This window comes from Oncorhynchus mykiss, chromosome 22 (genome assembly GCF_057628025.1).
Source record: "Oncorhynchus mykiss isolate SJ-2025 chromosome 22, ASM5762802v1, whole genome shotgun sequence".
Lineage (NCBI taxonomy): Eukaryota > Metazoa > Chordata > Actinopteri > Salmoniformes > Salmonidae > Oncorhynchus > Oncorhynchus mykiss.
This window is the reverse complement of record NC_143043.1, coordinates 57,458,436-57,475,306: the sequence shown is the minus strand read 5'-3', so window position 1 is coordinate 57,475,306 and position 16,871 is coordinate 57,458,436.

Below are 16,871 nucleotides of genomic sequence, written 5' to 3'. Positions count from 1 at the left end.
AACCTTATGTTATTGTTGTTGTAGTCTTGTGTTATTATGAACGCATTAGATTGACAGCAGTCAGATTAGACTGCAGGTAAAACTTATTCTAAAAAATAAACACTGGCTGTTGTTGATAAGCATATTCAGTTCATATACGTATTGTTCATATTTAATTCAGTGATTGAAGTGATGACTCAGTAGCCTATTCCAGCAGGAAACACAAGCACTTCTTTCTTATTGTAATTATTATATTATATATATATATTTAACAAGTCAGTTAAGAACACATTCTTATTCACAATGACGGCCTACCAGAAGGCCTCCTGCGGGGACGGGGGCTGGGATTAAAAATAAAACTATAGGACAATACACACAAGAGAGACACCACTACATAAAGACCTAAGACAACAACATAGCATGGCAGCAACACATAAAAATATAGGACAAAACACACATCACGACAAGAGAGACAACACAACATAAAGACAACAACATAGCACGGTAGCAACACATAAAAATATAGGACAATACACACATCACGACAAGAGAGACACCACTACATAAAGACCTAAGACAGCAACATAGCATGGCAGCAACACATACAAATATAGGACTATACATATAGTAAGACAAGAGAGACAACACAACACTACATAGAGACCTAAGACAACAACATAAAAGTCAAGGGGTCTGAATACTTTCTGAATGCAGGGCTGAAAACAGCCGAATGGGTTACGACTAACAGTTTAGGGTATATATTCCATGTTGACTTTTCAATTACACTTATCTCAACATATTAAACCCCAGAGTTTGCCAAGTCAGCTGGTCCTCGTACATACAATACAGATATCTACTGCAGCCCTCATCCTCCACATACAACACCCGTTCTGCCAGTCACATTCTGTTAAAGGTCCCCAAAGCACAAACATCCCTGGGTTGCTGCTCTTTTCAGTTTGCTGCAGATAGCGACTGGAACGACCTGCAACAAACACTCAAACTGGACAGTTTTATCTCAATCTCTTCATTCAAAGACTCAATCATGGACACTCTTACTGTCATGTGGTGTTGCTACCGTGCTGTTGTTGTCTTTGGTCTCTCTTTATGTAGTGTTGTCTCTCTTGTCGTGATGTGTTTGTGACCCTATATTTTTATTTAATTCACTTGTTATTTTTAAATCCGAGCCCCCGTCCCTGCAGGAGGCCTTCTGGTAGGCCGTCATTGTAAACAGGAATTAGTTCTGAACTGACTTGCAGCGTTAAATAAAGGTTAAATAAATCAAATGAAACAAAATATGGTGGTGAATAACATTTAAAAACACTATTCTTGAGTGAATAACATTAAATCCCACTTTTGAATGTGCAATAGGTTATGAAGAGTATCAACAATTTAACGTGACATAAAATGGATTGAACTCCCCCCCCCCCCCCATATGACTGAAGAAAAGACCGATGGACGGGTGAACCCCCCCATATGACTGAAGAAAAGACCGATGGACGGGTGAACCCCCCCATATGACTGAAGAAAAGACCGATGGACGGGTGAACCCCCCCATATGACTGAAGAAAAGACCGATGGACGGGTGAACCCCCCCATATGACTGAAGAAAAGACCGATGGACGGGTGATCCCCCCCATATGACTGAAGAAAAGACCGATGGACGGGTGAACCCCCCCATATGACTGAAGAAAAGACCGATGGACGGGTGATCCCCCCCCCATATGACTGAAGAAAAGACCGATGGACGGGTGAACCCCCCCATATGCCTGAAGAAAAGACCGATGGACGGGTGAACCCCCCCATATGACTGAAGAAAAGACCGATGGACGGGTGAACCCCCCCATATGACTGAAGAAAAGACCGATGGACGGGTGATCCCCCCCCCATATGACTGAAGAAAAGACCGATGGACGGGTGAACCCCCCCATATGACTGAAGAAAAGACCGATGGACGGGTGATCCCCCCCCCATATGACTGAAGAAAAGACCGATGGACGGGTGAACCCCCCCATATGCCTGAAGAAAAGACCGATGGACGGGTGAACCCCCCCATATGACTGAAGAAAAGACCGATGGACGGGTGAACCCCCCCATATGACTGAAGAAAAGACCGATGGACGGGTGATCCCCCCCCCATATGACTGAAGAAAAGACCGATGGACGGGTGAACCCCCCCATATGACTGAAGAAAAGACCGATGGACGGGTGAACCCCCCCATATGCCTGAAGAAAAGACCGATGGACGGGTGAACCCCCCCATATGACTGAAGAAAAGACCGATGGACGGGTGAACCCCCCCATATGACTGAAGAAAAGACCGATGGACGGGTGATCCCCCCCATATGTCTGAAGAAAAGACCGATGGACGGGTGAACCCCCCCATATGCCTGAAGAAAAGACCGATGGACGGGTGAACCCCCCCATATGACTGAAGAAAAGACCGATGGACGGGTGATCCCCCCCATATGACTGAAGAAAAGACCGATGGACGGGTGATCCCCCCCATATGACTGAAGAAAAGACCGATGGACGGGTGAACCCCCCCATATGCCTGAAGAAAAGACCGATGGACGGGTGATCCCCCCCATATGACTGAAGAAAAGACCGATGGACGGGTGAACCCCCCCATATGACTGAAGAAAAGACCGATGGACGGGTGAACCCCCCCATATGCCTGAAGAAAAGACCGATGGACGGGTGATCCCCCCCATATGACTGAAGAAAAGACCGATGGACGGGTGAACCCCCCCATATGACTGAAGAAAAGACCGATGGACGGGTGAACCCCCCCATATGACTGAAGAAAAGACCGATGGACGGGTGATCCCCCCCATATGACTGAAGAAAAGACCGATGGACGGGTGAACCCCCCCATATGACTGAAGAAAAGACCGATGGACGGGTGATCCCCCCCATATGACTGAAGAAAAGACCGATGGACGGGTGAACCCCCCCATATGACTGAAGAAAAGACCGATGGACGGGTGAACCCCCCCATATGACTGAAGAAAAGACCGATGGACGGGTGATCCCCCCCATATGACTGAAGAAAAGACCGATGGACGGGTGAACCCCCCCATATGCCTGAAGAAAAGACCGATGGACGGGTGAACCCCCCCATATGACTGAAGAAAAGACCGATGGACGGGTGATCCCCCCCATATGCCTGAAGAAAAGACCGATGGACGGGTGAACCCCCCCATATGCCTGAAGAAAAGACCGATGGACGGGTGATCCCCCCCATATGACTGAAGAAAAGACCGATGGACGGGTGATCCCCCCCATATGACTGAAGAAAAGACCGATGGACGGGTGAACCCCCCCATATGCCTGAAGAAAAGACCGATGGACGGGTGAACCCCCCCATATGCCTGAAGAAAAGACCGATGGACGGGTGAACCCCCCCATATGCCTGAAGAAAAGACCGATGGACGGGTGAACCCCCCCATATGCCTGAAGAAAAGACCGATGGACGGGTGAACCCCCCCATATGCCTGAAGAAAAGACCGATGGACGGGTGAACCCCCCCATATGACTGAAGAAAAGACCGATGGACGGGTGAACCCCCCCATATGACTGAAGAAAAGACCGATGGACGGGTGATCCCCCCCATATGCCTGAAGAAAAGACCGATGGACGGGTGAACCCCCCCATATGCCTGAAGAAAAGACCGATGGACGGGTGAACCCCCCCATATGCCTGAAGAAAAGACCGATGGACGGGTGAACCCCCCCATATGCCTGAAGAAAAGACCGATGGACGGGTGAACCCCCCCATATGACTGAAGAAAAGACCGATGGACGGGTGAACCCCCCCATATGCCTGAAGAAAAGACCGATGGACGGGTGAACCCCCCCATATGACTGAAGAAAAGACCGATGGACGGGTGATCCCCCCCATATGACTGAAGAAAAGACCGATGGACGGGTGAACCCCCCCATATGCCTGAAGAAAAGACCGATGGACGGGTGATCCCCCCCATATGACTGAAGAAAAGACCGATGGACGGGTGAACCCCCCCATATGACTGAAGAAAAGACCGATGGACGGGTGAACCCCCCCATATGACTGAAGAAAAGACCGATGGACGGGTGAACCCCCCCATATGCCTGAAGAAAAGACCGATGGACGGGTGATCCCCCCCCATATGACTGAAGAAAAGACCAAGAAAAGACCGATGGTATCCTTGGGTCTTTCTCTATCAGGTGGACTAGAAAGTCTTCAGCTAAAAAACACCACAGGGAAGCACACAACCATTTATGTCTCTCATCTGAGAGTGGAGGAATACTGAGTCGAAGACATGGTAGAGAAAAGGTCTGGAGAGAGAGGAACATTTGAAATAATGATAAACGAACATACTTAAAAACCTCTTAAGTCTACCCCCTCCTTTTTCGAACATTCTGTTAAAAATCGCGCAACATTTCAGCGTCCTGCTACTCATGCCAGGAATATAGTATATGCATATGATTAGTATGTGTGGATAGAAAACACTCTGAAGTTTCTAAAACTGGTTAAATCACGGCTGTGACTATGACAGAGCGTGTGTTTCATCGAAAAGCACAAGAAAAACTGGTCACTGAAAGCTGAAAATAATATCCATGCGCCACTTGCATGTAATGTTTAAAGGACACCAAATTAAATAGGGCCTCAGATGCAATACCTACAGATTCCACACGATGTCGCCATTGTCGTCATTTTCCTGAGAGTTATTTCTTAGTCAAACAAAGGAAAGACATTCCATTTCTTCCGGTCTCCGACAGGATGTTTTGGAGGAGAGATTTTCGACCATGATTTGAATCAAATCAAATCAAATCAAATGTATTTATATAGCCCTTCGTACATCAGTTGATATCTCAAAGTGCTGTACAGAAACCCAGCCTAAAACCCCAAACAGCAAGCAATGCAGGTGTAGAAGCACGGTGGCTAGGAAAAACTCCCTAGAAAGGCCAAAACCTAGGAAGAAACCTAGAGAGGAACCAGGCTATGTGGGGTGGCCAGTCCTCTTCTGGCTGTGCCGAGTGGAGATTATAACAAAACATGGTCAAGATGTTCAAATGTTCATAAATGACCAGCATGGTCGAATAATAATAAGGCAGAATAGTTGAAACTGGAGCAGCAGCACAGTCAGGTGGACTGGGGACAGCAAGGAGTCATCATGTCAGGTTTGAAGACGTGGAGCTATTGAATACACATCGCCCCGTGATCAATTTGATAGATTATAAACGTTTACTAATACCTAAAGTTGGATTACAAAAGTATTTCGAAGTGTTTTGTGAAAGTTTATCGTCAACTTTTTTCATTTAAAAAAATGACGCAGCGTTTTGAAACAATGTTTTTTCTGAATTACACAGTTTCCATAGATGGCTATTTTGGGTATATATGGACCGATTTAATTGAAAAAAAGACCCAATAGTGATGTTTATGGGGCATATAGGAGTGCCAAGAAAGATGCTCGTCAAAGGTAATGAATGTTTTATATTTTATTTCTGCTTCTTTGTGTAGCGCCGGCTACGCTAATTATTTTGTTTACGTCCCCTTCAGGTATATTGGGGTGTTGCATGCTATCAGATAATAGCTTCTCATGCTTTCGCCGAAAAGCATTTTAAAAATCTGACTTGTTGGCTAGATTCACAACGAGTGTAGCTTTAATTCAATACCCTGAATGTGTGTTTTAATGAACGTTTGAGTTTTAACGAGTACATTTAGCATTTAGCGTAGCGCATTTGCATTTCCAGGTGCCTACTTGAGACGTCTGCGTCTCAAGTAGGATCAACAGGTTAAACCAGAAGTAGTGATGGAGGGAAGAGCCATCGTTACATATTAGGATATTATTTCTGAAATTATATCTTATCGCATCATTTTGGAAATATAATTTTTGCGCTGGTTAGCTGTATCTGCACCAAAACTCCAGTATTTTTCCTTCATAGCTTGTTCTCCATCTTGTTTTTAGATAGTGAGACAACATTTTTTCAGCACTTTATTTCCCTGACTGATCGAGTGAGAGTGAGAGAGAGAGTGAGTGTAACCCTGACACTATATTCCACACCAGTCTCCTGACCCCTCGAGAGAGAGCTGGGTTTCTATCCCTAGAGGTAAAGCTGGGCTTGCAACTCGGCTATCCTCACCGTAAGGCGATCGTTCTCCTGTATATTATGAGCACAGTGACTGCAATTAGAAGTCATCATGTTAATGTTACTACTGGTTGGCTGGTGGAGGTCCTGTAGAACCATGTCCAGATAAAGCATCATGTTAATGTTACTACTTATCTTCGGCTGGTGGAGGTCCTGATGAACTACGTCCAGATGAAGCATCATGTTAATGTTACTACTGGTTGGCTGGTGGAGGTCCTGTAGAACCATGTCCAGATAAAGCATCATGTTAATGTTACTACTGGTTGGCTGGTGGAGGTCCTGTAGAACCACGTCCAGATAAAGCATCATGTTAATGTTACTACTGGTTGGCTGGTGGAGGTCCTGTAGAACCACGTCCAGATAAAGCATCATGTTAATGTTACTACTTAGCTTCGACTGGTGGAGGTCCTGTAGAACCACGTCCAGATAAAGCATCATGTTAATGTTACTACTTAGCTTCGACTGGTGGAGGTCCTGACGAACCATGTCCAGATAAAGCATCATGTTAATGTTACTACTGGTTGGCTGGTGGAGGTCCTGTAGAACCACGTCCAGATAAAGCATCATGTTAATGTTACTACTGGTTGGCTGGTGGAGGTCCTGTAGAACCATGTCCAGATAAAGCGCCCGGAGTAAAAAAGTTGAGCGAGGACAAAACTAAGACGTTGGTAAATATGCTAAATGCAGAGTTTTGATTGGATGGTTATTCAAAGTAAGAAATGAAATGTTTGGCAGGTAGCCAAGTAGCAACAAACAGCACAGCAGTACAGAGACTACGTGGAAGTGGAAACTCACTCAATGAGAAGATTTTTATTCACCCATCAGCATCACCACTGTCAGAGTAACAGAACCATGGAGGACTGGACCGCTGTCAGAGTAACAGAACCATGGAGGACTAGACCACTGTCAGAGTAACAGAACCATGGAGGACTGGACTACTGTCAGAGTAACAGAACCATGGAGGACTGGACTACTGTCAGAGTAACAGAACCATGGAGGACTGGACTACTGTCAGAGTAACAGAACCATGGAGGACTGGACTACTGTCAGAGTAACAGAACCATGGAGGACTGGACCACTGTCAGAGTAACAGAACCATGGAGGACTGGACCACTGTCAGAGTAACAGAACCATGGAGGACTGGACCACTGTCAGAGTAACAGAACCATGGAGGACTGGACCACTGTCAGAGTAACAGAACCATGGAGGACTGGACTACTGTCAGAGTAACAGAACCATGGAGGACTGGACTACTGTCAGATTAACAGAACCATGGAGGACTGGACTACTGTCAGAGTAACAGAACCATGGAGGACTACTGTCAGATTAACAGAACCATGGAGGACTGGACTACTGTCAGAGTAACAGAACCATGGAGAACTACTGTCAGAGTAACAGAACCATGGAGGACTGGACTACTGTCAGAGTAACAGAACCATGGAGGACTACTGTCAGAGTAACAGAACCATGGAGGACTGGACCACTGTCAGAGTAACAGAACCATGGAGGACTGGACCACTGTCAGAGTAACAGAACCATGGAGGACTGGACTACTGTCAGAGTAACAGAACCATGGAGGACTGGACTACTGTCAGATTAACAGAACCATGGAGGACTGGACTACTGTCAGAGTAACAGAACCATGGAGGACTACTGTCAGATTAACAGAACCATGGAGGACTGGACTACTGTCAGAGTAACAGAACCATGGAGAACTACTGTCAGAGTAACAGAACCATGGAGGACTGGACTACTGTCAGAGTAACAGAACCATGGAGAACTACTGTCAGAGTAACAGAACCATGGAGGACTGGACTACTGTCAGAGTAACAGAACCATGGAGGACTACTGTCAGAGTAACAGAACCATGGAGGACTGGACTACTGTCAGAGTAACAGAACCATGGAGGACTGGACCACTGTCAGAGTAACAGAACCATGGAGGACTGGACTACTGTCAGAGTAACAGAACCATTGAGGACTACTGTCAGATTAACAGAACCATGGAGGACTGGACTACTGTCAGAGTAACAGAACAATGGAGGACTACTGTCAGAGTAACAGAACCATGGAGGACTGGACCACTGTCAGAGTAACAGAACCACGGAGGACTACTGTCAGAGTAACAGAACCATGGAGGACTGGACCACTGTCAGAGTAACAGAACCATGGAGGACTGGACCACTGTCAGAGTAACAGAACCACGGAGGACTGGACCATTGTCAGAGTAACAGAACCACGGAGGACTGGACTACTGTCAGAGTAACAGAACCATGGAGGACTGGACCACTGTCAGAGTAACAGAACCAACTTTGGAAGGCCCATTTGCGACCAAGCTTGAGATGTTGCTTCAATATATCCACATAATTTTCCATCCTCATGAAGCCATCTATTTTGTGAAGTGCACCAGTCCCTCCTGCAGCAAAGCACCCCCACAACATGATGCTGCCACCCCCACAACATGATGCTGCCACCCCCGTGCTTCAATTATGGCCAAACAGTTCTATTTTTGTTTCATCAGATCAGAGGACATTTCTCCAAAAAGTACGATCTCTGTCCCCATGTGCAGTTAGAAACCGTAGTCTGGCTTTTTTTATGGTGGTTTTGGAGCAGTGGCTTCTTCCTTGCTGAGCAGCCTTTCAGGTTATGTCGATATAGGGCTCGTTTTACTGTGGATATAGATACTTTTGTACCTGTTTCTGCCAGCATCTTCACAAGGTCCTTTGCTGTTGTTCTGGGATTGATTTGCCCCTATCGCGCCAAAGTACGTTCATGTCTAGGAGACAGAACGCGTCTCCTTCCTGAGCAGTATGATGGCTGCATAGTCCCATGGTGTTTATACTTGTGTACTATTGTTTGTACAGATGAACGTGTTACCTTCGGGCGTTTGGAAATTGCTCCCAAGGATGAACCAGACTTGTGGAGGTCTACCAATTTTTCTGATATCTTGGCTGATTTCTTTTGATTTTCTCATGATGTCAAGCATAGAGTCACTGAGTTGGAAGGTAGGCCTTGAAATACATCCACAGGTACACCTCCAATTGACTCAGATGGTGTCAATTAGCCTATCAGAAGCTTCTAAAGCCATGACATCATTTTCTGTAATTTTCCAAGCTGTTTAAAGGCACAGTCAACTTAGTGTATGTAAACTTCTGACCCACTGGAATTGTGATACAGTGAATTATAATTGAAATAATCTGTCTGTAAACAACTGTTGTAAAAATGACTTGTGTCATGCACAAAGTAGATGTCCTAACTTGCCAAAACTTTAGTTAGTTATAAATACATTTGTGGAGCTGTTGAAAAACGAGTTTTGATGACTCCAACCTAGGTGAACGTAAACTTCTGACTTCAACTGTATGTACAGTGCCTTGCGAAAGTATTCGGCCCCCTTGAACTTTGCGACCTTTTGCCACATTTCAGGCTTCAAACATAAAGATATAAAATTGTATTTTTTTGTGAAGAATCAACAACAAGTGGGACACAATCATGAAGTGGAACGACATTTATTGGATATTTCAAACTTTTTTAACAGATCAAAAACTGAAAAATTGGGCGTGCAAAATTATTCAGCCCCCTTAAGTTAAGACTTTGTAGCGCCACCTTTTGCTGCGATTTGTTGCGAGGAAGTCGCTTGGGGTATGTCTCTATCAGTTTTGCACATCGAGAGACTGAATTTTTTTCCCATTCCTCCTTGCAAAACAGCTCGAGCTCAGTGAGGTTGGATGGAGAGCATTTGTGAACAGCAGTTTTCAGTTCTTTCCACTGATTCTCGATTGGATTCAGGTCTGGACTTTGACTTGGCCATTCTAACACCTGGATATGTTTATTTTTGAACCATTCCATTGTAGATTTTGATTTATGTTTTGGATCATTGTCTTGTTGGAAGACAAATCTCCGTCCCAGTCTCAGGTCTTTTGCAGACTCCATCAGGTTTTCTTCCAGAATGGTCCTGTATTTGGCTCCATCCATCTTCCCATCAATTTTAACCATCTTCCCTGTCCCTGCTGAAGAAAAGCAGGCCCAAACCATGATGCTGCCACCACCGTGTTTGACAGTGGGGATGGTGTGTTCAGGCTGATGAGCTGTGTTGCTTTTACGCCAAACATAACGTTTTGCATTGTTGCCAAAAAGTTCAATTTTGGTTTCATCTGACCAGAGCACCTTCTTCCACATGTTTGGTGTGTCTCCCAGGTGGCTTGTGGCAAACTTTAAACAACACTTTTTATGGATATCTTTAAGAAATGGCTTTCTTCTTGCCACTCTTCCATAAAGGCCAGATTTGTGCAATATTTGACTGATTGTTGTCCTATGGACAGAGTCTCCCACCTCAGCTTTAGATCTCTGCAGTTCATCCAGAGTGATCATGGGCCTCTTGGCTTCATCTCTGATCAGTCTTCTCCTTGTATGAGCTGAAAGTTTAGAGGGACGGCCAGGACTTGGTAGATTTGCAGTGGTCTGATACTCCTTCCATTTCAATATTATCTCTTGCACAGTGCTCCTTGGGATGTTTAAAGCTTGGGAAATCTTTTTGTATCCAAATCCGGCTTTAAACTTCTTCACAACAGTATCTCGGACCTGCCTGGTGTGTTCCTTGTTCTTCATGATGCTCTCTGCGCTTTTGACGGACCTCTGAGACTATCACAGTGCAGGTGCATTTATACGGAGACTTGATTACACACAGGTGGATTGTATTTATCATCATTAGTCATTTAGGTCAACATTGGATCATTCAGAGATCCTCACTGAACTTCTGGAGAGAGTTTGCTGCACTGAAAGTAAAGGGGCTGAATAATTTTGCACGCCCAATTTTTCTGTTTTTGATTTGTTAAAAAAGTTTGAAACATCCAATAAATGTCGTTCCACTTCATGATTGTGTCCCACTTGTTGTTGATTCTTCACAAAATTACAGTTTTATATCTTTATGTTTGAAGCCTGAAATGTGGCAAAAGGTCGCAAAGTTCAAGGGGGCCGAATACTTTCGCAGGGCACTGTACAATAGATTGTATGTACACATACCAAATGTTACTGTCCACTACGCTAGTGTGACTGTAACAAGCCTTACAATAGATCCCCTCTCCCATGCTGAGGAGCATGAACAGCCCCGTGTTCTAGCAGCATATACTGCCTCTCCTACAGAGCTCACATCTCCATAATATTAATCATAGTTTATCATAGCTTATCCCAAACAGAGAGATAATATGTCTTGCTGTTAGCCACGGTTCATTATGTGAAACTGTAGTTACCATGTTAATCACAGTGTTGCTATAGGAACAGACCCTCTATCCATCTGTTTTCTCAGGGAATTAGCATAAAAAATACATCTGTCAGTTTAAGCTGAAGAGATGTTTTTTATCTTGCATATGGGCTGCGTCTCAATCCACCACATCCACACATGGTGGAAGGTGGCAGAGTCATCTAGGCTGATAAGAAACATCAGTATTTAGTCATCTAGGCTGAGAGGTAACATCAGTGTTTAGTAATCTAGGCTGAGAGGTAACATCCGTATTTAGTCATCTAGGCTGATAGGAAACATCAGTATTTAGTCATCTAGGCTGAGAGGGAACATCAGTATTTAGTCATCTAGGCTGAGAGGGAACATCAGTATTTAGTCATATAGAGTCATCTAGGCTGAGATGGAACATCAGTATTTAGTCATCTAGGCTGAGATGGAACATCAGTATTTAGTCATATAAAGTCATCTAGGCTGAGAGGTAACATCAGTATTTAGTCATCTAGGCTGAGAGGTAACATCAGTGTTTAGTCATCTAGGCTGATAGGAAACATCAGTATTTAGTCATCTAGAGTCATCTAGGCTGAGAGGTAACATCAGTATTTAGTCATCTAGAGTCATCTAGGCTGAGAGGTAACATCAGTATTTAGTCATCTAGGCTGAGAGGTAAAATCAGTGTTTAGTCATCTAGGCTGAGAGGTAACATCAGTATTTAGTCATCTAGGCTGAGAGGTAACATCAGTATTTAGTCATCTAGAGTCATCTAGGCTGAGAGGTAACATCAGTGTTTAGTCATCTAGGCTGAGAGGTAACATCAGTATTTAGTCATCTAGAGTCATCTAGGCTGAGAGGTAACATCAGTATTTAGTCATCTAGGCTGAGAGGTAACATCAGTATTTAGTCATCTAGAGTCATCTAGGCTGAGAGGTAACATCAGTATTTAGTCATCTAGGCTGAGAGGTAACATCAGTGTTTAGTCATCTAGGCTGAGAGGTAACATCAGTATTTAGTCATCTAGGCTGAGAGGTAACATCAGTATTTAGTCATCTAGAGTCATCTAGGCTGAGAGGTAACATCAGTGTTTAGTCATCTAGGCTGAGAGGTAACATCAGTATTTAGTCATCTAGGCTGAGAGGTAACATCAGTGTTTAGTCATCTAGAGTCATCTAGGCTGAGAGGTAACATCAGTGTTTAGTCATATAGAGTCATCTAGGCTGAGAGGTAACATCAGTGTTTAGTCATATAGAGTCATCTAGGCTGAGAGGTAACATCAGTGTTTAGTCATCTAGGCTGAGAGGTAACATCAGTATTTAGTCATCTAGGCTGAGAGGTAACATCAGTGTTTAGTCATCTAGGCTGAGAGGGAACATCAGTATTTAGTCATCTAGGCTGAGAGGGAACATCAGTATTTAGTCATCTAGGCTGAGAGGTAACATCAGTGTTTAGTCATCTAGGCTGAGATGGAACATCAGTATTTAGTCATCTAGGCTGAGAGGGAACATCAGTATTTAGTCATCTAGGCTGAGAGGGAACATCAGTATTTAGTCATCTAGGCTGAGAGGTAACATCAGTATTTAGTCATCTAGGCTGAGAGGTAACATCAGTATTTAGTCATCTAGGCTGAGAGGTAACATCAGTGTTTAGTCATCTAGGCTGAGAGGTAACATCAGTATTTAGTCATCTAGGCTGAGAGGTAACATCAGTATTTAGTCATATAGAGTCATCTAGGCTGAGAGGTAACATCAGTGTTTAGTCATCTAGGCTGAGAGGGAACATCAGTATTTAGTCATCTAGGCTGAGAGGGAACATCAGTATTTAGTCATCTAGGCTGAGAGGGAACATCAGTATTTAGTCATCTAGAGTCATCTAGGCTGAGAGGGAACATCAGTATTTAGTCATCTAGAGTCATCTAGGCTGAGAGGGAACATCAGTATTTAGTCATCTAGAGTCATCTAGGCTGAGAGGTAACATCAGTGTTTAGTCATCTAGGCTGAGAGGTAACATCAGTATTTAGTCATCTAGAGTCATCTAGGCTGAGAGGGAACATCAGTATTTAGTCATCTAGAGTCATCTAGGCTGAGAGGTAACATCAGTGTTTAGTCATCTAGGCTGAGAGGTAACATCAGTATTTAGTCATCTAGGCTGAGAGGTAACATCAGTGTTTAGTCATCTAGGCTGAGAGGTAACATCAGTATTTAGTCATCTAGGCTGAGATGGAACATCAGTATTTAGTCATCTAGGCTGAGAGGTAACATCAGTGTTTAGTCATCTAGGCTGATAGGTAACATCAGTATTTAGTCATCTAGGCTGAGAGGTAACATCAGTATTTAGTCATCTAGGCTGATAGGTAACATCAGTATTTAGTCATCTAGAGTCATCTAGGCTGAGAGGTAACATCAGTATTTAGTCATCTAGGCTGAGAGGTAACATCAGTGTTTAGTCATCTAGGCTGAGAGGTAACATCAGTATTTAGTCATCTAGGCTGAGAGGGAACATCAGTATTTAGTCATCTAGGCTGAGAGGTAACATCAGTATTTAGTCATCTAGGCTGAGAGGGAACATCAGTATTTAGTCATCTAGGCTGAGAGGGAACATCAGTATTTAGTCATCTAGGCTGAGAGGTAACATCAGTGTTTAGTCATCTAGGCTGAGAGGTAACATCAGTATTTAGTCATCTAGGCTGAGAGGTAACATCAGTATTTAGTCATCTAGGCTGATAGGTAACATCAGTATTTAGTCATCTAGAGTCATCTAGGCTGAGAGGTAACATCAGTATTTAGTCATCTAGGCTGAGAGGTAACATCAGTGTTTAGTCATCTAGGCTGAGAGGTAACATCAGTATTTAGTCATCTAGGCTGAGAGGGAACATCAGTATTTAGTCATCTAGGCTGAGAGGTAACATCAGTATTTAGTCATCTAGAGTCATCTAGGCTGAGAGGGAACATCAGTATTTAGTCATCTAGAGTCATCTAGGCTGAGAGGTAACATCAGTGTTTAGTCATCTAGGCTGAGAGGTAACATCAGTATTTAGTCATCTAGGCTGAGAGGTAACATCAGTGTTTAGTCATCTAGGCTGAGAGGTAACATCAGTATTTAGTCATCTAGGCTGAGATGGAACATCAGTATTTAGTCATCTAGGCTGAGAGGTAACATCAGTGTTTAGTCATCTAGGCTGATAGGTAACATCAGTATTTAGTCATCTAGGCTGAGAGGTAACATCAGTATTTAGTCATCTAGGCTGATAGGTAACATCAGTATTTAGTCATCTAGAGTCATCTAGGCTGAGAGGTAACATCAGTATTTAGTCATCTAGAGTCATCTAGGCTGAGAGGGAACATCAGTATTTAGTCATCTAGAGTCATCTAGGCTGAGAGGTAACATCAGTGTTTAGTCATCTAGGCTGAGAGGTAACATCAGTATTTAGTCATCTAGGCTGAGAGGTAACATCAGTGTTTAGTCATCTAGGCTGAGAGGTAACATCAGTATTTAGTCATCTAGGCTGAGAGGTAACATCAGTGTTTAGTCATCTAGGCTGAGAGGTAACATCAGTATTTAGTCATCTAGGCTGAGATGGAACATCAGTATTTAGTCATCTAGGCTGAGAGGTAACATCAGTGTTTAGTCATCTAGGCTGATAGGTAACATCAGTATTTAGTCATCTAGGCTGAGAGGTAACATCAGTATTTAGTCATCTAGGCTGATAGGTAACATCAGTATTTAGTCATCTAGAGTCATCTAGGCTGAGAGGTAACATCAGTATTTAGTCATCTAGGCTGAGAGGTAACATCAGTGTTTAGTCATCTAGGCTGAGAGGTAACATCAGTATTTAGTCATCTAGGCTGAGAGGGAACATCAGTATTTAGTCATCTAGGCTGAGAGGTAACATCAGTATTTAGTCATCTAGGCTGAGAGGGAACATCAGTATTTAGTCATCTAGGCTGAGAGGGAACATCAGTATTTAGTCATCTAGGCTGAGAGGTAACATCAGTGTTTAGTCATCTAGGCTGAGAGGTAACATCAGTATTTAGTCATCTAGGCTGAGAGGGAACATCAGTATTTAGTCATCTAGGCTGAGATGGAACATCAGTATTTAGTCATCTAGGCTGAGAGGGAACATCAGTATTTAGTCATCTAGGCTGAGAGGTAACATCAGTGTTTAGTCATCTAGGCTGAGAGGTAACATCAGTGTTTAGTCATCTAGGCTGAGAGGGAACATCAGTATTTAGTCATATAGAGTCATCTAGGCTGAGAGGTAACATCAGTATTTAGTCATCTAGGCTGAGAGGTAACATCAGTGTTTAGTCATCTAGGCTGAGAGGTAACATCAGTATTTAGTCATCTAGGCTGAGAGGGAACATCAGTATTTAGTCATCTAGGCTGAGAGGTAACATCAGTGTTTAGTCATCTAGGCTGAGAGGGAACATCAGTATTTAGTCATCTAGGCTGAGAGGTAACATCAGTATTTAGTCATCTAGAGTCATCTAGGCTGAGAGGGAACATCAGTATTTAGTCATCTAGGCTCAGAGGTAACATCAGTATTTAGTCATAAAAAGTAATCTAGGCTGATAGGTAACATCAGTATTTAGTCATATAGAGTCATCTAGGCTGAGAGGTAACATCAGTATTTAGTCATCTAGGCTGATAGGTAACATCAGTATTTAGTCATCTAGAGTCATCTAGGCTGAGAGGTAACATCAGTGTTTAGTCATCTAGGCTGAGAGGGAACATCAGTATTTAGTCATCTAGGCTGAGAGGGAACATCAGTATTTAGTCATATAGAGTCATCTAGGCTGAGAGGGTACATCAGTGTTTAGTCATCTAGGCTGAGAGGTAACATCAGTATTTAGTCATCTAGGCTGATAGGAAACATCAGTATTTAGTCATATAGAGTCATCTAGGCTGAGAGGTAACATCAGTATTTAGTCATCTAGGCTGAGAGGTAACATCAGTGTTTAGTCATCTAGGCTGAGAGGGAACATCAGTATTTAGTCATCTAGGCTGAGAGGTAACATCAGTATTTAGTCATATAGAGTCATCTAGGCTGAGAGGTAACATCAGTATTTAGTCATCTAGGCTGAGAGGTAACATCAGTGTTTAGTCATCTAGGCTGAGAGGTAACATCAGTATTTAGTCATCTAGGCTGAGAGGTAACATCAGTGTTTAGTCATCTAGGCTGAGAGGTAACATCAGTGTTTAGTCATCTAGGCTGAGAGGGAACATCAGTATTTAGTCATCTAGGCTGAGAGGTAACATCAGTGTTTAGTCATCTAGGCTGAGAGGTAACATCAGTATTTAGTCATCTAGGCTGATAGGTAACATCAGTGTTTAGTCATCTAGAGTCATCTAGGCTGAGAGGTAACATCAGTATTTAGTCATCTAGAGTCATCTAGGCTGAGAGGTAACATCAGTATTTAGTCATCTAGAGTCATCTAGGCTGAGAGGTAACATCAGTATTTAGTCATCTAGAGTCATCTAGGCTGAGAGGTAACATCAGTATTTAGTCATCTTGAGTCATCTAGGCTGATAGGT